The following is a 23,503-nucleotide window of genomic DNA, read 5'->3' on the forward strand; positions in this document are numbered from 1 at the left end:
CTTCTCTCTTGCTTTTAGGTGAAGATATTTCATTTCCCAGCATAGGCCTCAAAGCGCTCCAAATATCTACTTGCAGATTCTAAAAAAAGAGTGTTTCAAAACTGCTCTTTCAAAAGGAAGGTTGAAGTCTGTGAGTTGAATGCACTCATCAACAAGAAGTATCTCAGAATGCTTCTGTGTAGTTTGTATGTGAAGATATTTCCTTTTCCAGCATAGGCCTCAAAGCACTCCAAATAAACACTTGCAGATTCTACAAAAGGAGTGTTTCCAAACTGCTCTATCGAAAGGAATGTTCCAGTCTGTGAGTTGAATGCACTCATCACACAGAAGTTTCTGAGAATGCTTCTCTCCTGTTTTTAGGTGAAGATATTTCGTTTGCCTGCATAGGCCTCAAAGCGCTCCAAATGTCTACTTGCAGATTCTACAAAAAGAGTGTTTCAAAACTGCTCTTTCCAAAGGAAGGTTCAAGTCTGTGAGTTGAATGCCCTCATCACAAAGAAGTTTCTGAGAATGCCTCTCTCTTGTTTTTAGGTGAAGATATTTCATTTCCCAGCATAGGCCTCAAAGCGCTCCAAATATCTACTTGCAGATTCTACAAAAAGAGTGTTTCAAAACTGCTCTTTCAAAAGGAAAGTTCAGGTCTGTGAGTTGAATGCACTCATCACCAAGAAGTATCTCAGAATGCTTCTGTGTAGTTTTAATGTGAAGATATTTCCTTTTCCAGCGTAGGCCTCAAAGCACTCCATATAAACACTTGCAGATTCTACAAAAAGAGTGTTTCAAATCTCCTCTTTCAAAAGGAAGGTTCAAGTCTCTGAGTTGATTGCCCTCATCACACAGAAGTTTCTGAGAATGCCTCTCTCTTGTTTTTAGGTGAAGATATTTCATTTCCCAGCATAGGCCTCAAAGTGCTCGAAATATCTACTTGCAGATTCTACAAAAAGAGAGTTTCAAAACTACTCTTTCAAAAGGAAAGTTCAGGTATGTGAGTTGAATGAACTCATCACCAAGAAGTATTTCAGAATGCTTCTGTGTAGTTTTTATGTGAAGATATTTCCTTTCCAGCATAAGCCTCAAAGCACTCCAAATAAACACTTGCAGATTCTACAAAAGGAGTGTTTCCAAACTGCTCTATCGAAAGGAATGTTCAAGTCTGTGAGTTGAATGCACCCATCATCCAGAAGTTTCTGAGAATGTTTCTCTCTTGTTTTTAGGTGAAGATATTTCATTTCAAAGCATAGGCCTCAAAGCGCTCCAAATATCTACTTGCAGATTCTACAAAAAGAGTGTTTCAAAACTGCTGTTTCAAAAGGAAGGTTCAAGACTGTGAGTTGAATGCACTCATCGCAAAGAAGTTTCTGAGAATGCTTCTTTGTAGTTTTTATTTGAAGACATTTCCTTTTCCATCATTGGCCTCAAAGGGCTCGAAATAAACAGTTGCAGATTCTACTAAAGGAGTGTTTCAAAACTGTCCTATCAAAAGGAACGTTCAAGTCTGTGAGTCGAATGAACTCATCACACCGAAGTTTCTGAGAATGCTTCTGTCTAGTTCTTATGGGAAGATATTTCCTTTTACAGCATAGGCCTCAGAGGGCTCCAAATAAACACTTGGAGATTCCACAAAAGGAGTGTTTTCAAACTGCTCTATCAAAAGGAATGTTCAAGTCTGTGAGTTGAATGCACTCATCACACAGAAGTTTCTGAGAATGCTTCTCTCTTGTTTGTAGTTGAAGATATTTCATTTCCCAGCATAGGCCTCAAAGCGCTCCAAATATCTACTTGCAGATTCTACAAAAAGAGTGTTTCAAAACTGGTCTTTCAAAAGGAAGGTTGAAGTATGTGAGTTGAATGCACTCATCACACAGAAGTTTCTGAGAATGCTTCTCTCTTGTTTTTAGGTGAAGATATTTCATTTCCCAGCATAGGCCTCAAAGCGCTCCAAATGTCTACTTGCAGATTCTACAAAAAGAGTGTTTCAAAACTGCTCTTTCAAAAGGAAGGTTCAAGTCTCTGAGTTGAATGCACTCATCACAAAGAAGTTTCTGAGAATGCTTCTGTCTAGTTGTTATTTGAAGACATTTCCTTTTCAATCTTTGGCCTCAAAGGGCTCGAAATAAACACTTGCAGATTCTACTAAAGGAGTGTTTCAAAAGTGTCCTATAGAAAGGAACGTTCAACTTTGTGACTTGAATGAACTCATCATGCAGAAGTTTCTGAGAATGCTTCTGTCTAATTTTTATGTGAAGATATTTCCTTTTCCAGCATAGGCCTCAGAGCGCTCCAAATAAACACTTGCAGATTCTACAAAAGGAGTGTTTCCAAACTGCTCTATCAAAGGGAATATTCAAGTCTGTGAGTTGAATGCACTCATCACACAGAAGTTTCTGAGAATGCTTCTCTCTTGCTTTTAGGTGGAGATATTTCATTTCCCAGCATAGGCCTCAAAGCGCTCCAAATATCTACTTGCAGATTCTACAAAAAGAGTGTTTGAAAACTGGTCTTTCAAAAGGAAGGTTGAAGTCTGTGAGTTGAATGCACTCATCACCAAGAAGTATCTCAGAATGCTTCTGTGTAGTTTGTATGTGAAGATATTTCCTTTTCCAGCATAGGCCTCAAAGCACTCCAAATAAACACTTGCAGATTCTACAAAAGGAGTGTTTCCAAACTGCTCTATCGAAAGGAATGTTCAAGTCTGTGAGTTGAATGCACTCATCACACAGAAGTTTCTGAGAATGCTTCTCTCCTGTTTTTAGGTGAAGATATTTCATTTGCCAGCATAGGCCTCAAAGCGCTCCAAATGTCTACTTGCAGATTCTACAAAAAGAGTGTTTCAAAACTGCTCTTTCCAAAGGAAGGTTCAAGTCTGTGAGTTGAATGCCCTCATCACAAAGAAGTTTCTGAGAATGCCTCTCTCTTGTTTTTAGGTGAAGATATTTCATTTCCCAGCATAGGCCTCAAAGCGCTCCAAATATCTACTTGCAGATTCTACAAAAAGAGTGTTTCAAAACTGCTCTTTCAAAAGGAAAGTTCAGGTCTGTGAGTTGAATGCACTCATCACCAAGAAGTATCTCAGAATGCTTCTGTGTAGTTTTAATGTGAAGATATTTCCTTTTCCAGCATAGGCCTCAAAGCACTCCAAATAAACACTTGCAGATTCTACAAAAAGAGTGTTTCAAAACTGCTTTTTCAAAAGGAAGGTTCAAGTCTGTGAGTTGAATGCACTCATCGCAAAGAAGTTTCTGAGAATGCTTCTTTGTAGTTTTTATTTGAAGACATTTCCTTTTCCATCATTGGCCTCAAAGGGCTCGAAATAAACAGTTGCAGATTCTACTAAAGGAGTGTTTCAAAACTGTCCTATCAAAAGGAACGTTCAAGTCTGTGAGTTGAATGAACTCATCACACCGAAGTTTCTGAGAATGCTTCTGTCTAGTTTTTATGGGAAGATATTTCCTTTTCCAGCATAGGCCTCAGAGGGCTCCAAATAAACACTTGGAGATTCCACAAAAGGAGTGTTTTCAAACTGCTCTATCAAAAGGAATGTTCAAGTCTGTGAGTTGAATGCACTCATCACACAGAAGTTTCTGAGAATGCTTCTCTCTTGTTTTTAGGTGAAGATATTTCATTTCCCAGCATAGGCCTCAAAGCGCTCCAAATATCTACTTGCAGATTCTACAAAAAGAGTGTTTCAAAACTGCTCTTTCAAAAGGAAGGTTGAAGTCTGTGAGTTGAATGCACTCATCACACAGAAGTTTCTGAGAATGCTTCTCTCTTGTTTTTAGGTGAAGATATTTCATTTCCCAGCGTAGGCCTCAAAGCGCTCCAAATATCTACTTGCAGAGTCTACAAAAAGAGTGTTTCAAAACTGCTCTTTCAAAAGGAAGGTTGAAGTCTGAGAGTTGAATGCACTCAACACAAAGAAGTATCTCAGAATGCTTCTGTGTAGTTTGTATGTGAAGATATTTCCTTTTCCAGCATAGGCCTCAAAGTACTCCATATAAACACTTGCAGATTCTACAAAAGGAGTGTTTCCAAACTGCTCTATCGAAAGGAATGTTCAAGTCTGTGAGTTGAATGCACTCATCACACAGAAGTTTCTGAGAATGTTTCTCTCTTGTTTTTAGGTGAAGATATTTCATTTCCCAGCATAGGCCTCAAAGCGCTCCAAATGTCTACTTGCAGATTCTACAAAAAGAGTGTTTCAAAACTGCTCTTTCAAAAGGAAGGTTCAAGTCTGTGAGTTGAATGCACTCATCGCAAAGAAGTTTCTGAGAATGCTTCTTTGTAGTTTTTATTTGAAGACATTTCCTTTTCCATCATTGGCCTCAAAGGGCTCGAAATAAACAGTTGCAGATTCTACTAAAGGAGTGTTTCAAAACTGTCCTATCAAAAGGAACGTTCAAGTCTGTGAGTCGAATGAACTCATCACACCGAAGTTTCTGAGAATGCTTCTGTCTAGTTCTTATGGGAAGATATTTCCTTTTCCAGCATAGGCCTCAGAGGGCTCCAAATAAACACTTGGAGATTCCACAAAAGGAGTGTTTTCAAACTGCTCTATCAAAAGGAATGTTCAAGTCTGTGAGTTGAATGCACTCATCACACAGAAGTTTCTGAGAATGCTTCTCTCTTGTTTGTAGTTGAAGATATTTCATTTCCCAGCATAGGCCTCAAAGCGCTCCAAATATCTACTTGCAGATTCTACAAAAAGAGTGTTTCAAAACTGGTCTTTCAAAAGGAAGGTTGAAGTATGTGAGTTGAATGCACTCATCACACAGAAGTTTCTGAGAATGCTTCTCTCTTGTTTTTAGGTGAAGATATTTCATTTCCCAGCATAGGCCTCAAAGCGCTCCAAATGTCTCCTTGCAGATTCTACAAAAAGAGTGTTTCAAAACTGCTCTTTCAAAAGGAAGGTTTAAGTCTGTGAGTTGAATGCACTCATCACAAAGAAGTTTCTGAGAATGCTTCTGTCTAGTTGTTATTTGAAGACATTTCCTTTTCAATCTTTGGCCTCAAAGGGCTCGAAATAAACACTTGCAGATTCTACTAAAGGAGTGTTTCAAAAGTGTCCTATAGGAAGGAACGTTCAACTTTGTGAGTTGAATGAACTCATCACGCAGAAGTTTCTGAGAATGCTTCTGTCTAGTTTTTATGTGAAGATATTTCCTTTTCCAGCATAGGCCTCAGAGCGCTCCAAATAAACACTTGCAGATTCTACAAAAGGAGTGTTTCCAAACTGCTCTATCGAAGGGAATATTCAAGTCTGTGAGTTGAATGCACTCATCACACAGAAGTTTCTGAGAATGCTTCTCTCTTGTTTTTAGGTGAAGATATTTCATTTCCCAGCCTAGGCCTCAAAGCGCTCCAAATATCTACTTGCAGATTCTACAAAAAGAGTGTTTCAAAACTGCTCTTTCAAAAGGAAGGTTGAAGTCTGTGAGTTGAATGCACTCATCACCAAGAAGTATCTCAGAATGCTTCTGTGTAGTTTGTATGTGAAGATATTTCCTTTTCCAGCATAGGCCTCAAAGCACTCCAAATAAACACTTGCAGATTCTACAAAAGGAGTGTTTCCAAACTGCTCTATCAAAAGGAATGTTCAAGTCTGTGAGTTGAATGCACTCATCACACAGAAGTTTCTGAGAATGCTTCTCTCCTGTTTTTAGGTGAAGATATTTCGTTTGCCAGCATAGGCCTCAAAGCGCTCCAAATGTCTACTTGCAGATTCTACAAAAAGAGTGTTTCAAAACTGCTCTTTCCAAAGGAACGTTCAAGTCTGTGAGTTGAATGCCCTCATCACAAAGAAGTTTCTGAGAATGCCTCTCTCTTGTTTTTAGGTGAAGATATTTCATTTCCCAGCATAGGCCTCAAAGCGCTCCAAATATCTACTTGCAGATTCTACAAAAAGAGTGTTTCAAAACTGCTCTTTCAAAAGGAAAGTTCAGGTCTGTGAGTTGAATGCACTCATCACCAAGAAGTATCTCAGAATGCTTCTGTGTAGTTTTAATGTGAAGATATTTCCTTTTCCAGCATAGGCCTGAAAGCACTCCAAATAAACACTTGGAGATTCTACAAAAAGAGTGTTTCAAAACTCCTCTTTCAAAAGGAAGGTTCAAGTCTCTGAGTTGAATGCCCTCATCACAAAGAAGTTTCTGAGAATGCCGCTCTCTTGTTTTTAGGTGAAGATATTTCATTTCCCAGCATAGGCCTCAAAGCGCTCCAAATATCTACTTGCAGATTCTACAAAAAGAGAGTTTCAAAACTGCTCTTTCAAAAGGAAAGTTCAGATCTGTGAGTTGAATGCACTCATCACCAAGAAGTATCTCAGAATGCTTCTGTGTAGTTTTTATGTGAAGATAGTTCCTTTCCAGCATAAGCCTCAAAGCACTCCAAATAAACACTTGCAGATTCTACAAAAGGAGTGTTTCCAAACTGCTCTATCGAAAGGAATGTTCAAGTCTGTGAGTTGAATGCACCCATCATCCAGAAGTTTCTGAGAATGTTTCTCTCTTGTTTTTAGGTGAAGATATTTCATTTGCCAGCATAGGCCTCAAAGCGCTCCAAATGTCTACTTGCAGATTCAACAAAAAGAGTGTTTCAAAACTGCTCTTTCAAAAGGAAGGTTCAAGTCTGTGAGTTGAATGCACTCATCACAAAGAAGTTTCTGAGAATGCTTCTTTGTAGTTTTTATTTGAAGACATTTCCTTTTCCATCATTGGCCTCAAAGGGCTCGAAATAAACAGTTGCAGATTCTACTAAAGGAGTGTTTCAAAACTGTCCTATCAAAAGGAACGTTCAAGTCTGTGAGTTGAATGAACTCATCACACCGAAGTTTCTGAGAATGCTTCTGTCTAGTTTTTATGTGAAGATATTTCCTTTTCCAGCATAGGCCTCAGAGGGCTCCAAATAAACACTTGGAGATTCCACAAAAGGAGTGTTTTCAAACTGCTCTATCAAAAGGAATGTTCAAGTCTGTGAGTTGAATGCACTCATCACACAGAAGTTTCTGAGAATGCTTCTCTCTTGTTTTTAGGTGAAGATATTTCATTTCCCAGCATAGGCCTCAAAGCGCTCCAAATATCTACTTGCAGATTCTACAAAAAGAGTGTTTCAAAACTGGTCTTTCAAAAGGAAGGTTGAAGTCTGTGAGTTGAATGCACTCATCACACAGAAGTTTCTGAGAATGCTTCTCTCTTGTTTTTAGGTGAAGATATTTCATTTCCCAGCATAGGCCTCAAAGCGCTCCAAATATCTACTTGCAGAGTCTACAAAAAGAGTGTTTCAAAACTGCTCTTTCAAAAGGAAGGTTGAAGTCTGTGAGTTGAATGCACTCGACACCAAGAAGTATCTCAGAATGCTTCTGTGTAGTTTGTATGTGAAGATATTTCCTTTTCCAGCATAGGCCTCAAAGCACTCCAAATAAACACTTGCAGATTCTACAAAAGGAGTGTTTCCAAACTGCTCTATCGAAAGGAATGTTCAAGTCTGTGAGTTGAATGCACTCATCACACAGAAGTTTCTGAGAATGTTTCTCTCTTGTTTTTAGGTGAAGATATTTCATTTCCCAGCATAGGCCTCAAAGCGTTCCAAATGTCTACTTGCAGATTCTACAAAAAGAGTGTTTCAAAACTGCTCTTTCAAAAGGAAGGTTCTAGTCTGTGAGTTGAATGCACTCATCACAAAGAAGTTTCTGAGAATGCTTCTGTCTAGTTGTTATTTGAAGACATTTCCTTTTCAATCTTTGGCCTCAAAGGGCTCGAAATAAACACTTGCAGATTCTACTAAAGGAGTGTTTCAAATGTGTCCTATAGAAAGGAACGTTCAACTTTGTGAGTTGAATGAACTCATCATGCAGAAGTTTCTGAGAATGCTTCTGTCTAGTTTTTATGTGAAGATATTTCCTTTTCCAGCATAGGCCTCAGAGCGCTCCAAATAAACACTTGCAGATTCTACAAAAGGAGTGTTTCCAAACTGCTCTATCGAAGGGAATATTCAAGTCTGTGAGTTGAATGCACTCATCACACAGAAGTTTCTGAGAATGCTTCTCTCTTGCTTTTAGGTGAAGATATTTCATTTCCCAGCATAGGCCTCAAAGCGCTCCAAATATCTACTTGCAGATTCTAAAAAAAGAGTGTTTCAAAACTGCTCTTTCAAAAGGAAGGTTGAAGTCTGTGAGTTGAATGCACTCATCAACAAGAAGTATCTCAGAATGCTTCTGTGTAGTTTGTATGTGAAGATATTTCCTTTTCCAGCATAGGCCTCAAAGCACTCCAAATAAACACTTGCAGATTCTACAAAAGGAGTGTTTCCAAACTGCTCTATCGAAAGGAATGTTCCAGTCTGTGAGTTGAATGCACTCATCACACAGAAGTTTCTGAGAATGCTTCTCTCCTGTTTTTAGGTGAAGATATTTCGTTTGCCTGCATAGGCCTCAAAGCGCTCCAAATGTCTACTTGCAGATTCTACAAAAAGAGTGTTTCAAAACTGCTCTTTCCAAAGGAAGGTTCAAGTCTGTGAGTTGAATGCCCTCATCACAAAGAAGTTTCTGAGAATGCCTCTCTCTTGTTTTTAGGTGAAGATATTTCATTTCCCAGCATAGGCCTCAAAGCGCTCCAAATATCTACTTGCAGATTCTACAAAAAGAGTGTTTCAAAACTGCTCTTTCAAAAGGAAAGTTCAGGTCTGTGAGTTGAATGCACTCATCACCAAGAAGTATCTCAGAATGCTTCTGTGTAGTTTTAATGTGAAGATATTTCCTTTTCCAGCGTAGGCCTCAAAGCACTCCATATAAACACTTGCAGATTCTACAAAAAGAGTGTTTCAAATCTCCTCTTTCAAAAGGAAGGTTCAAGTCTCTGAGTTGATTGCCCTCATCACACAGAAGTTTCTGAGAATGCCTCTCTCTTGTTTTTAGGTGAAGATATTTCATTTCCCAGCATAGGCCTCAAAGTGCTCGAAATATCTACTTGCAGATTCTACAAAAAGAGAGTTTCAAAACTACTCTTTCAAAAGGAAAGTTCAGGTCTGTGAGTTGAATGAACTCATCACCAAGAAGTATTTCAGAATGCTTCTGTGTAGTTTTTATGTGAAGATATTTCCCTTCCAGCATAAGCCTCAAAGCACTCCAAATAAACACTTGCAGATTCTACAAAAGGAGTGTTTCCAAACTGCTCTATCGAAAGGAATGTTCAAGTCTGTGAGTTGAATGCACCCATCATCCAGAAGTTTCTGAGAATGTTTCTCTCTTGTTTTTAGGTGAAGATATTTCATTTCAAAGCATAGGCCTCAAAGCGCTCCAAATATCTACTTGCAGATTCTACAAAAAGAGTGTTTCAAAACTGCTGTTTCAAAAGGAAGGTTCAAGACTGTGAGTTGAATGCACTCATCGCAAAGAAGTTTCTGAGAATGCTTCTTTGTAGTTTTTATTTGAAGACATTTCCTTTTCCATCATTGGCCTCAAAGGGCTCGAAATAAACAGTTGCAGATTCTACTAAAGGAGTGTTTCAAAACTGTCCTATCAAAAGGAACGTTCAAGTCTGTGAGTCGAATGAACTCATCACACCGAAGTTTCTGAGAATGCTTCTGTCTAGTTCTTATGGGAAGATATTTCCTTTTACAGCATAGGCCTCAGAGGGCTCCAAATAAACACTTGGAGATTCCACAAAAGGAGTGTTTTCAAACTGCTCTATCAAAAGGAATGTTCAAGTCTGTGAGTTGAATGCACTCATCACACAGAAGTTTCTGAGAATGCTTCTCTCTTGTTTGTAGTTGAAGATATTTCATTTCCCAGCATAGGCCTCAAAGCGCTCCAAATATCTACTTGCAGATTCTACAAAAAGAGTGTTTCAAAACTGGTCTTTCAAAAGGAAGGTTGAAGTATGTGAGTTGAATGCACTCATCACACAGAAGTTTCTGAGAATGCTTCTCTCTTGTTTTTAGGTGAAGATATTTCATTTCCCAGCATAGGCCTCAAAGCGCTCCAAATGTCTACTTGCAGATTCTACAAAAAGAGTGTTTCAAAACTGCTCTTTCAAAAGGAAGGTTTAAGTCTGTGAGTTGAATGCACTCATCACAAAGAAGTTTCTGAGAATGCTTCTGTCTAGTTGTTATTTGAAGACATTTCCTTTTCAATCTTTGGCCTCAAAGGGCTCGAAATAAACACTTGCAGATTCTACTAAAGGAGTGTTTCAAAAGTGTCCTATAGGAAGGAACGTTCAACTTTGTGAGTTGAATGAACTCATCATGCAGAAGTTTCTGAGAATGCTTCTGTCTAGTTTTTATGTGAAGATATTTCCTTTTCCAGCATAGGCCTCAGAGCGCTCCAAATAAACACTTGCAGATTCTACAAAAGGAGTGTTTCCAAACTGCTCTATCGAAGGGAATATTCAAGTCTGTGAGTTGAATGCACTCATCACACAGAAGTTTCTGAGAATGCTTCTCTCTTGTTTTTAGGTGAAGATATTTCATTTCCCAGCCTAGGCCTCAAAGCGCTCCAAATATCTACTTGCAGATTCTACAAAAAGAGTGTTTCAAAACTGCTCTTTCAAAAGGAAGGTTGAAGTCTGTGAGTTGAATGCACTCATCACCAAGAAGTATCTCAGAATGCTTCTGTGTAGTTTGTATGTGAAGATATTTCCTTTTCCAGCATAGGCCTCAAAGCACTCCAAATAAACACTTGCAGATTCTACAAAAGGAGTGTTTCCAAACTGCTCTATCGAAAGGAATGTTCAAGTCTGTGAGTTGAATGCACTCATCACACAGAAGTTTCTGAGAATGCTTCTCTCCTGTTTTTAGGTGAAGATATTTCGTTTGCCAGCATAGGCCTCAAAGCGCTCCAAATGTCTACTTGCAGATTCTACAAAAAGAGTGTTTCAAAACGGCTCTTTCCAAAGGAACGTTCAAGTCTGTGAGTTGAATGCCCTCATCACAAAGAAGTTTCTGAGAATGCCTCTCTCTTGTTTTTAGGTGAAGATATTTCATTTCCCAGCATAGGCCTCAAAGCGCTCCAAATATCTACTTGCAGATTCTACAAAAAGAGTGTTTCAAAACTGCTCTTTCAAAAGGAAAGTTCAGGTCTGTGAGTTGAATGCACTCATCACCAAGAAGTATCTCAGAATGCTTCTGTGTAGTTTTAATGTGAAGATATTTCCTTTTCCAGCATAGGCCTCAAAGCACTCCAAATAAACACTTGGAGATTCTACAAAAAGAGTGTTTCAAAACTCCTCTTTCAAAAGGAAGGTTCAAGTCTCTGAGTTGAATGCCCTCATCACAAAGAAGTTTCTGAGAATGCCGCTCTCTTGTTTTTAGGTGAAGATATTTCATTTCCCAGCATAGGCCTCAAAGCGCTCCAAATATCTACTTGCAGATTCTACAAAAAGAGAGTTTCAAAACTGCTCTTTCAAAAGGAAAGTTCAGATCTGTGAGTTGAATGCACTCATCACCAAGAAGTATCTCAGAATGCTTCTGTGTAGTTTTTATGTGAAGATATTTCCTTTCCAGCATAAGCCTCAAAGCACTCCAAATAAACACTTGCAGATTCTACAAAAGGAGTGTTTCCAAACTGCTCTATCGAAAGGAATGTTCAAGTCTGTGAGTTGAATGCACCCATCATCCAGAAGTTTCTGAGAATGTTTCTCTCTTGTTTTTAGGTGAAGATATTTCATTTGCCAGCATAGGCCTCAAAGCGCTCCAAATGTCTACTTGCAGATTCAACAAAAAGAGTGTTTCAAAACTGCTCTTTCAAAAGGAAGGTTCAAGTCTGTGAGTTGAATGCACTCATCACAAAGAAGTTTCTGAGAATGCTTCTTTGTAGTTTTTATTTGAAGACATTTCCTTTTCCATCATTGGCCTCAAAGGGCTCGAAATAAACAGTTGCAGATTCTACTAAAGGAGTGTTTCAAAACTGTCCTATCAAAAGGAACGTTCAAGTCTGTGAGTTGAATGAACTCATCACACCGAAGTTTCTGAGAATGCTTCTGTCTAGTTTTTATGTGAAGATATTTCCTTTTCCAGCATAGGCCTCAGAGGGCTCCAAATAAACACTTGGAGATTCCACAAAAGGAGTGTTTTCAAACTGCTCTATCAAAAGGAATGTTCAAGTCTGTGAGTTGAATGCACTCATCACACAGAAGTTTCTGAGAATGCTTCTCTCTTGTTTTTAGGTGAAGATATTTCATTTCCCAGCATAGGCCTCAAAGCGCTCCAAATATCTACTTGCAGATTCTACAAAAAGAGTGTTTCAAAACTGGTCTTTCAAAAGGAAGGTTGAAGTCTGTGAGTTGAATGCACTCATCACACAGAAGTTTCTGAGAATGCTTCTCTCTTGTTTTTAGGTGAAGATATTTCATTTCCCAGCATAGGCCTCAAAGCGCTCCAAATATCTACTTGCAGAGTCTACAAAAAGAGTGTTTCAAAACTGCTCTTTCAAAAGGAAGTTTGAAGTCTGTGAGTTGAATGCACTCGACACCAAGAAGTATCTCAGAATGCTTCTGTGTAGTTTGTATGTGAAGATATTTCCTTTTCCAGCATAGGCCTCAAAGCACTCCAAATAAACACTTGCAGATTCTACAAAAGGAGTGTTTCCAAACTGCTCTATCGAAAGGAATGTTCAAGTCTGTGAGTTGAATGCACTCATCACACAGAAGTTTCTGAGAATGTTTCTCTCTTGTTTTTAGGTGAAGATATTTCATTTCCCAGCATAGGCCTCAAAGCGTTCCAAATGTCTACTTGCAGATTCTACAAAAAGAGTGTTTCAAAACTGCTCTTTCAAAAGGAAGGTTCTAGTCTGTGAGTTGAATGCACTCATCACAAAGAAGTTTCTGAGAATGCTTCTGTCTAGTTGTTATTTGAAGACATTTCCTTTTCAATCTTTGGCCTCAAAGGGCTCGAAATAAACACTTGCAGATTCTACTAAAGGAGTGTTTCAAATGTGTCCTATAGAAAGGAACGTTCAACTTTGTGAGTTGAATGAACTCATCATGCAGAAGTTTCTGAGAATGCTTCTGTCTAGTTTTTATGTGAAGATATTTCCTTTTCCAGCATAGGCCTCAGAGCGCTCCAAATAAACACTTGCAGATTCTACAAAAGGAGTGTTTCCAAACTGCTCTATCGAAGGGAATATTCAAGTCTGTGAGTTGAATGCACTCATCACACAGAAGTTTCTGAGAATGCTTCTCTCTTGCTTTTAGGTGAAGTTATTTCATTTCCCAGCATAGGCCTCAAAGCGCTCCAAATATCTACTTGCAGATTCTAAAAAAAGAGTGTTTCAAAACTGCTCTTTCAAAAGGAAGGTTGAAGTCTGTGAGTTGAATGCACTCATCAACAAGAAGTATCTCAGAATGCTTCTGTGTAGTTTGTATGTGAAGATATTTCCTTTTCCAGCATAGGCCTCAAAGCACTCCAAATAAACACTTGCAGATTCTACAAAAGGAGTGTTTCCAAACTGCTCTATCGAAAGGAATGTTCCAGTCTGTGAGTTGAATGCACTCATCACACAGAAGTTTCTGAGAATGCTTCTCTCCTGTTTTTAGGTGAAGATATTTCGTTTGCCTGCATAGGCCTCAGAGCGCTCCAAATGTCTACTTGCAGATTCTACAAAAAGAGTGTTTCAAAACTGCTCTTTCCAAAGGAAGGTTCAAGTCTGTGAGTTGAATGCCCTCATCACAAAGAAGTTTCTGAGAATGCCTCTCTCTTGTTTTTAGGTGAAGATATTTCATTTCCCAGCATAGGCCTCAAAGCGCTCCAAATATCTACTTGCAGATTCTACAAAAAGAGTGTTTCAAAACTGCTCTTTCAAAAGGAAAGTTCAGGTCTGTGAGTTGAATGCACTCATCACCAAGAAGTATCTCAGAATGCTTCTGTGTAGTTTTAATGTGAAGATATTTCCTTTTCCAGCGTAGGCCTCAAAGCACTCCATATAAACACTTGCAGATTCTACAAAAAGAGTGTTTCAAATCTCCTCTTTCAAAAGGAAGGTTCAAGTCTCTGAGTTGATTGCCCTCATCACACAGAAGTTTCTGAGAATGCCTCTCTCTTGTTTTTAGGTGAAGATATTTCATTTCCCAGCATAGGCCTCAAAGTGCTCGAAATATCTACTTGCAGATTCTACAAAAAGAGAGTTTCAAAACTACTCTTTCAAAAGGAAAGTTCAGGTCTGTGAGTTGAATGAACTCATCACCAAGAAGTATTTCAGAATGCTTCTGTGTAGTTTTTATGTGAAGATATTTCCCTTCCAGCATAAGCCTCAAAGCACTCCAAATAAACACTTGCAGATTCTACAAAAGGAGTGTTTCCAAACTGCTCTATCGAAAGGAATGTTCAAGTCTGTGAGTTGAATGCACCCATCATCCAGAAGTTTCTGAGAATGTTTCTCTCTTGTTTTTAGGTGAAGATATTTCATTTCAAAGCATAGGCCTCAAAGCGCTCCAAATATCTACTTGCAGATTCTACAAAAAGAGTGTTTCAAAACTGCTGTTTCAAAAGGAAGGTTCAAGACTGTGAGTTGAATGCACTCATCGCAAAGAAGTTTCTGAGAATGCTTCTTTGTAGTTTTTATTTGAAGACATTTCCTTTTCCATCATTGGCCTCAAAGGGCTCGAAATAAACAGTTGCAGATTCTACTAAAGGAGTGTTTCAAAACTGTCCTATCAAAAGGAACGTTCAAGTCTGTGAGTCGAATGAACTCATCACACCGAAGTTTCTGAGAATGCTTCTGTCTAGTTCTTATGGGAAGATATTTCCTTTTACAGCATAGGCCTCAGAGGGCTCCAAATAAACACTTGGAGATTCCACAAAAGGAGTGTTTTCAAACTGCTCTATCAAAAGGAATGTTCAAGTCTGTGAGTTGAATGCACTCATCACACAGAAGTTTCTGAGAATGCTTCTCTCTTGTTTGTAGTTGAAGATATTTCATTTCCCAGCATAGGCCTCAAAGCGCTCCAAATATCTACTTGCAGATTCTACAAAAAGAGTGTTTCAAAACTGGTCTTTCAAAAGGAAGGTTGAAGTATGTGAGTTGAATGCACTCATCACACAGAAGTTTCTGAGAATGCTTCTCTCTTGTTTTTAGGTGAAGATATTTCATTTCCCAGCATAGGCCTCAAAGCGCTCCAAATGTCTACTTGCAGATTCTACAAAAAGAGTGTTTCAAAACTGCTCTTTCAAAAGGAAGGTTTAAGTCTGTGAGTTGAATGCACTCATCACAAAGAAGTTTCTGAGAATGCTTCTGTCTAGTTGTTATTTGAAGACATTTCCTTTTCAATCTTTGGCCTCAAAGGGCTCGAAATAAACACTTGCAGATTCTACTAAAGGAGTGTTTCAAAAGTGTCCTATAGGAAGGAACGTTCAACTTTGTGAGTTGAATGAACTCATCATGCAGAAGTTTCTGAGAATGCTTCTGTCTAGTTTTTATGTGAAGATATTTCCTTTTCCAGCATAGGCCTCAGAGCGCTCCAAATAAACACTTGCAGATTCTACAAAAGGAGTGTTTCCAAACTGCTCTATCGAAGGGAATATTCAAGTCTGTGAGTTGAATGCACTCATCACACAGAAGTTTCTGAGAATGCTTCTCTCTTGTTTTTAGGTGAAGATATTTCATTTCCCAGCCTAGGCCTCAAAGCGCTCCAAATATCTACTTGCAGATTCTACAAAAAGAGTGTTTCAAAACTGCTCTTTCAAAAGGAAGGTTGAAGTCTGTGAGTTGAATGCACTCATCACCAAGAAGTATCTCAGAATGCTTCTGTGTAGTTTGTATGTGAAGATATTTCCTTTTCCAGCATAGGCCTCAAAGCACTCCAAATAAACACTTGCAGATTCTACAAAAGGAGTGTTTCCAAACTGCTCTATCGAAAGGAATGTTCAAGTCTGTGAGTTGAATGCACTCATCACACAGAAGTTTCTGAGAATGCTTCTCTCCTGTTTTTAGGTGAAGATATTTCGTTTGCCAGCATAGGCCTCAAAGCGCTCCAAATGTCTACTTGCAGATTCTACAAAAAGAGTGTTTCAAAACGGCTCTTTCCAAAGGAACGTTCAAGTCTGTGAGTTGAATGCCCTCATCACAAAGAAGTTTCTGAGAATGCCTCTCTCTTGTTTTTAGGTGAAGATATTTCATTTCCCAGCATAGGCCTCAAAGCGCTCCAAATATCTACTTGCAGATTCTACAAAAAGAGTGTTTCAAAACTGCTCTTTCAAAAGGAAAGTTCAGGTCTGTGAGTTGAATGCACTCATCACCAAGAAGTATCTCAGAATGCTTCTGTGTAGTTTTAATGTGAAGATATTTCCTTTTCCAGCATAGGCCTCAAAGCACTCCAAATAAACACTTGGAGATTCTACAAAAAGAGTGTTTCAAAACTCCTCTTTCAAAAGGAAGGTTCAAGTCTCTGAGTTGAATGCCCTCATCACAAAGAAGTTTCTGAGAATGCCGCTCTCTTGTTTTTAGGTGAAGATATTTCATTTCCCAGCATAGGCCTCAAAGCGCTCCAAATATCTACTTGCAGATTCTACAAAAAGAGAGTTTCAAAACTGCTCTTTCAAAAGGAAAGTTCAGATCTGTGAGTTGAATGCACTCATCACCAAGAAGTATCTCAGAATGCTTCTGTGTAGTTTTTATGTGAAGATATTTCCTTTCCAGCATAAGCCTCAAAGCACTCCAAATAAACACTTGCAGATTCTACAAAAGGAGTGTTTCCAAACTGCTCTATCGAAAGGAATGTTCAAGTCTGTGAGTTGAATGCACCCATCATCCAGAAGTTTCTGAGAATGTTTCTCTCTTGTTTTTAGGTGAAGATATTTCATTTGCCAGCATAGGCCTCAAAGCGCTCCAAATGTCTACTTGCAGATTCAACAAAAAGAGTGTTTCAAAACTGCTCTTTCAAAAGGAAGGTTCAAGTCTGTGAGTTGAATGCACTCATCACAAAGAAGTTTCTGAGAATGCTTCTTTGTAGTTTTTATTTGAAGACATTTCCTTTTCCATCATTGGCCTCAAAGGGCTCGAAATAAACAGTTGCAGATTCTACTAAAGGAGTGTTTCAAAACTGTCCTATCAAAAGGAACGTTCAAGTCTGTGAGTTGAATGAACTCATCACACCGAAGTTTCTGAGAATGCTTCTGTCTAGTTTTTATGTGAAGATATTTCCTTTTCCAGCATAGGCCTCAGAGGGCTCCAAATAAACACTTGGAGATTCCACAAAAGGAGTGTTTTCAAACTGCTCTATCAAAAGGAATGTTCAAGTCTGTGAGTTGAATGCACTCATCACACAGAAGTTTCTGAGAATGCTTCTCTCTTGTTTTTAGGTGAAGATATTTCATTTCCCAGCATAGGCCTCAAAGCGCTCCAAATATCTACTTGCAGATTCTACAAAAAGAGTGTTTCAAAACTGGTCTTTCAAAAGGAAGGTTGAAGTCTGTGAGTTGAATGCACTCATCACACAGAAGTTTCTGAGAATGCTTCTCTCTTGTTTTTAGGTGAAGATATTTCATTTCCCAGCATAGGCCTCAAAGCGCTCCAAATATCTACTTGCAGAGTCTACAAAAAGAGTGTTTCAAAACTGCTCTTTCAAAAGGAAGTTTGAAGTCTGTGAGTTGAATGCACTCGACACCAAGAAGTATCTCAGAATGCTTCTGTGTAGTTTGTATGTGAAGATATTTCCTTTTCCAGCATAGGCCTCAAAGCACTCCAAATAAACACTTGCAGATTCTACAAAAGGAGTGTTTCCAAACTGCTCTATCGAAAGGAATGTTCAAGTCTGTGAGTTGAATGCACTCATCACACAGAAGTTTCTGAGAATGTTTCTCTCTTGTTTTTAGGTGAAGATATTTCATTTCCCAGCATAGGCCTCAAAGCGTTCCAAATGTCTACTTGCAGATTCTACAAAAAGAGTGTTTCAAAACTGCTCTTTCAAAAGGAAGGTTCTAGTCTGTGAGTTGAATGCACTCATCACAAAGAAGTTTCTGAGAATGCTTCTGTCTAGTTGTTATTTGAAGACATTTCCTTTTCAATCTTTGGCCTCAAAGGGCTCGAAATAAACACTTGCAGATTCTACTAAAGGAGTGTTTCAAATGTGTCCTATAGAAAGGAACGTTCAACTTTGTGAGTTGAATGAACTCATCATGCAGAAGTTTCTGAGAATGCTTCTGTCTAGTTTTTATGTGAAGATATTTCCTTTTCCAGCATAGGCCTCAGAGCGCTCCAAATAAACACTTGCAGATTCTACAAAAGGAGTGTTTCCAAACTGCTCTATCGAAGGGAATATTCAAGTCTGTGAGTTGAATGCACTCATCACACAGAAGTTTCTGAGAATGCTTCTCTCTTGCTTTTAGGTGAAGTTATTTCATTTCCCAGCATAGGCCTCAAAGCGCTCCAAATATCTACTTGCAGATTCTAAAAAAAGAGTGTTTCAAAACTGCTCTTTCAAAAGGAAGGTTGAAGTCTGTGAGTTGAATGCACTCATCAACAAGAAGTATCTCAGAATGCTTCTGTGTAGTTTGTATGTGAAGATATTTCCTTTTCCAGCATAGGCCTCAAAGCACTCCAAATAAACACTTGCAGATTCTACAAAAGGAGTGTTTCCAAACTGCTCTATCGAAAGGAATGTTCCAGTCTGTGAGTTGAATGCACTCATCACACAGAAGTTTCTGAGAATGCTTCTCTCCTGTTTTTAGGTGAAGATATTTCGTTTGCCTGCATAGGCCTCAGAGCGCTCCAAATGTCTACTTGCAGATTCTACAAAAAGAGTGTTTCAAAACTGCTCTTTCCAAAGGAAGGTTCAAGTCTGTGAGTTGAATGCCCTCATCACAAAGAAGTTTCTGAGAATGCCTCTCTCTTGTTTTTAGGTGAAGATATTTCATTTCCCAGCATAGGCCTCAAAGCGCTCCAAATATCTACTTGCAGATTCTACAAAAAGAGTGTTTCAAAACTGCTCTTTCAAAAGGAAAGTTCAGGTCTGTGAGTTGAATGCACTCATCACCAAGAAGTATCTCAGAATGCTTCTGTGTAGTTTTAATGTGAAGATATTTCCTTTTCCAGCGTAGGCCTCAAAGCACTCCATATAAACACTTGCAGATTCTACAAAAAGAGTGTTTCAAATCTCCTCTTTCAAAAGGAAGGTTCAAGTCTCTGAGTTGATTGCCCTCATCACACAGAAGTTTCTGAGAATGCCTCTCTCTTGTTTTTAGGTGAAGATATTTCATTTCCCAGCATAGGCCTCAAAGCGCTCGAAATATCTACTTGCAGATTCTACAAAAAGAGAGTTTCAAAACTACTCTTTCAAAAGGAAAGTTCAGGTCTGTGAGTTGAATGAACTCATCACCAAGAAGTATTTCAGAATGCTTCTGTGTAGTTTTTATGTGAAGATATTTCCTTTCCAGCATAAGCCTCAAAGCACTCCAAATAAACACTTGCAGATTCTACAAAAGGAGTGTTTCCAAACTGCTCTATCGAAAGGAATGTTCAAGTCTGTGAGTTGAATGCACCCATCATCCAGAAGTTTCTGAGAATGTTTCTCTCTTGTTTTTAGGTGAAGATATTTCATTTCAAAGCATAGGCCTCAAAGCGCTCCAAATATCTACTTGCAGATTCTACAAAAAGAGTGTTTCAAAACTGCTGTTTCAAAAGGAAGGTTCAAGTCTGTGAGTTGAATGCACTCATCGCAAAGAAGTTTCTGAGAATGCTTCTTTGTAGTTTTTATTTGAAGACATTTCCTTTTCCATCATTGGCCTCAAAGGGCTCGAAATAAACAGTTGCAGATTCTACTAAAGGAGTGTTTCAAAACTGTCCTATCAAAAGGAACGTTCAAGTCTGTGAGTCGAATGAACTCATCACACCGAAGTTTCTGAGAATGCTTCTGTCTAGTTCTTATGGGAAGATATTTCCTTTTCCAGCATAGGCCTCAGAGGGCTCCAAATAAACACTTGGAGATTCCACAAAAGGAGTGTTTTCAAACTGCTCTATCAAAAGGAATGTTCAAGTCTGTGAGTTGAATGCACTCATCACACAGAAGTTTCTGAGAATGCTTCTCTCTTGTTTGTAGTTGAAGATATTTCATTTCCCAGCATAGGCCTCAAAGCGCTCCAAATATCTACTTGCAGATTCTACAAAAAGAGTGTTTCAAAACTGGTCTTTCAAAAGGAAGGTTGAAGTATGTGAGTTGAATGCACTCATCACACAGAAGTTTCTGAGAATGCTTCTCTCTTGTTTTTAGTTGAAGATATTTCATTTCCCAGCATAGGCCTCAAAGCGCTCCAAATGTCTACTTGCAGATTCTACAAAAAGAGTGTTTCAAAACTGCTCTTTCAAAAGGAAGGTTTAAGTCTGTGAGTTGAATGCACTCATCACAAAGAAGTTTCTGAGAATGCTTCTGTCTAGTTGTTATTTGAAGACATTTCCTTTTCAATCTTTGGCCTCAAAGGGCTCGAAATAAACACTTGCAGATTCTACTAAAGGAGTGTTTCAAAAGTGTCCTATAGGAAGGAACGTTCAACTTTGTGAGTTGAATGAACTCATCACGCAGAAGTTTCTGAGAATGCTTCTGTCTAGTTTTTATGTGAAGATATTTCCTTTTCCAGCATAGGCCTCAGAGCGCTCCAAATAAACACTTGCAGATTCTACAAAAGGAGTGTTTCCAAACTGCTCTATCGAAAGGAATATTCAAGTCTGTGAGTTGAATGCACTCATCACACAGAAGTTTCTGAGAATGCTTCTCTCTTGTTTTTAGGTGAAGATATTTCATTTCCCAGCCTAGGCCTCAAAGCGCTCCAAATATCTACTTGCAGATTCTACAAAAAGAGTGTTTCAAAACTGCTCTTTCAAAAGGAAGGTTGAAGTCTGTGAGTTGAATGCACTCATCACCAAGAAGTATCTCAGAATGCTTCTGTGTAGTTTGTATGTGAAGATATTTCCTTTTCCAGCATAGGCCTCAAAGCACTCCAAATAAACACTTGCAGATTCTACAAAAGGAGTGTTTCCAAACTGCTCTATCGAAAGGAATGTTCCAGTCTGTGAGTTGAATGCACTCATCACACAGAAGTTTCTGAGAATGCTTCTCTCCTGTTTTTAGGTGAAGATATTTCGTTTGCCTGCATAGGCCTCAAAGCGCTCCAAATGTCTACTTGCAGATTCTACAAAAAGAGTGTTTCAAAACTGCTCTTTCCAAAGGAAGGTTCAAGTCTGTGAGTTGAATGCCCTCATCACAAAGAAGTTTCTGAGAATGCCTCTCTCTTGTTTTTAGGTGAAGATATTTCATTTCCCAGCATAGGCCTCAAAGCGCTCCAAATATCTACTTGCAGATTCTACAAAAAGAGTGTTTCAAAACTGCTCTTTCAAAAGGAAAGTTCAGGTCTGTGAGTTGAATGCACTCATCACCAAGAAGTATCTCAGAATGCTTCTGTGTAGTTTTAATGTGAAGATATTTCCTTTTCCAGCGTAGGCCTCAAAGCACTCCATATAAACACTTGCAGATTCTACAAAAAGAGTGTTTCAAATCTCCTCTTTCAAAAGGAAGGTTCAAGTCTCTGAGTTGATTGCCCTCATCACACAGAAGTTTCTGAGAATGCCTCTCTCTTGTTTTTAGGTGAAGATATTTCATTTCCCAGCATAGGCCTCAAAGCGCTCGAAATATCTACTTGCAGATTCTACAAAAAGAGAGTTTCAAAACTACTCTTTCAAAAGGAAAGTTCAGGTCTGTGAGTTGAATGAACTCATCACCAAGAAGTATTTCAGAATGCTTCTGTGTAGTTTTTATGTGAAGATATTTCCTTTCCAGCATAAGCCTCAAAGCACTCCAAATAAACACTTGCAGATTCTACAAAAGGAGTGTTTCCAAACTGCTCTATCGAAAGGAATGTTCAAGTCTGTGAGTTGAATGCACCCATCATCCAGAAGTTTCTGAGAATGTTTCTCTCTTGTTTTTAGGTGAAGATATTTCATTTCAAAGCATAGGCCTCAAAGCGCTCCAAATATCTACTTGCAGATTCTACAAAAAGAGTGTTTCAAAACTGCTGTTTCAAAAGGAAGGTTCAAGTCTGTGAGTTGAATGCACTCATCGCAAAGAAGTTTCTGAGAATGCTTCTTTGTAGTTTTTATTTGAAGACATTTCCTTTTCCATCATTGGCCTCAAAGGGCTCGAAATAAACAGTTGCAGATTCTACTAAAGGAGTGTTTCAAAACTGTCCTATCAAAAGGAACGTTCAAGTCTGTGAGTCGAATGAACTCATCACACCGAAGTTTCTGAGAATGCTTCTGTCTAGTTCTTATGGGAAGATATTTCCTTTTACAGCATAGGCCTCAGAGGACTCCAAATAAACACTTGGAGATTCCACAAAAGGAGTGTTTTCAAACTGCTCTATCAAAAGGAATGTTCAAGTCTGTGAGTTGAATGCACTCATCACACAGAAGTTTCTGAGAATGCTTCTCTCTTGTTTTTAGGTGAAGATATTTCATTTCCCAGCCTAGGCCTCAAAGCGCTCCAAATATCTACTTGCAGATTCTACAAAAAGAGTGTTTCAAAACTGCTCTTTCAAAAGGAAGGTTGAAGTCTGTGAGTTGAATGCACTCATCACCAAGAAGTATCTCAGAATGCTTCTGTGTAGTTTGTATGTGAAGATATTTCCTTTTCCAGCAAAGGCCTCTAAGCACTCCAAATAAACACTTGCAGATTCTACAAAAGGAGTGTTTCCAAACTGCTCTATCGAAAGGAATGTTCAAGTCTGTGAGTTGAATGCACTCATCACACAGAAGTTTCTGAGAATGCTTCTCTCCTGTTTTTAGGTGAAGATATTTCGTTTGCCAGCATAGGCCTCAAAGCGCTCCAAATGTCTACTTGCAGATTCTACAAAAAGAGTGTTTCAAAACTGCTCTTTCCAAAGGAACGTTCAAGTCTGTGAGTTGAATGCCCTCATCACAAAGAAGTTTCTGAGAATGCCTCTCTCTTGTTTTTAGGTGAAGATATTTCATTTCCCAGCATAGGCCTCAAAGCGCTCCAAATATCTACTTGCAGATTCTACAAAAAGAGTGTTTCAAAACTGCTCTTTCAAAAGGAAAGTTCAGGTCTGTGAGTTGAATGCACTCATCACCAAGAAGTATCTCAGAATGCTTCTGTGTAGTTTTAATGTGAAGATATTTCCTTTTCCAGCATAGGCCTCAAAGCACTCCAAATAAACACTTGGAGATTCTACAAAAAGAGTGTTTCAAAACTCCTCTTTCAAAAGGAAGGTTCAAGTCTCTGAGTTGAATGCCCTCATCACAAAGAAGTTTCTGAGAATGCCGCTCTCTTGTTTTTAGGTGAAGATATTTCATTTCCCAGCATAGGCCTCAAAGCGCTCCAAATATCTACTTGCAGATTCTACAAAAAGAGAGTTTCAAAACTGCTCTTTCAAAAGGAAAGTTCAGATCTGTGAGTTGAATGCACTCATCACCAAGAAGTATCTCAGAATGCTTCTGTGTAGTTTTTATGTGAAGATAGTTCCTTTCCAGCATAAGCCTCAAAGCACTCCAAATAAACACTTGCAGATTCTACAA

The sequence above is a fragment of the Pongo abelii genome, chromosome 1 (genome assembly GCF_028885655.2).
Source record: "Pongo abelii isolate AG06213 chromosome 1, NHGRI_mPonAbe1-v2.0_pri, whole genome shotgun sequence".
Classification (NCBI taxonomy): domain Eukaryota; kingdom Metazoa; phylum Chordata; class Mammalia; order Primates; family Hominidae; genus Pongo; species Pongo abelii.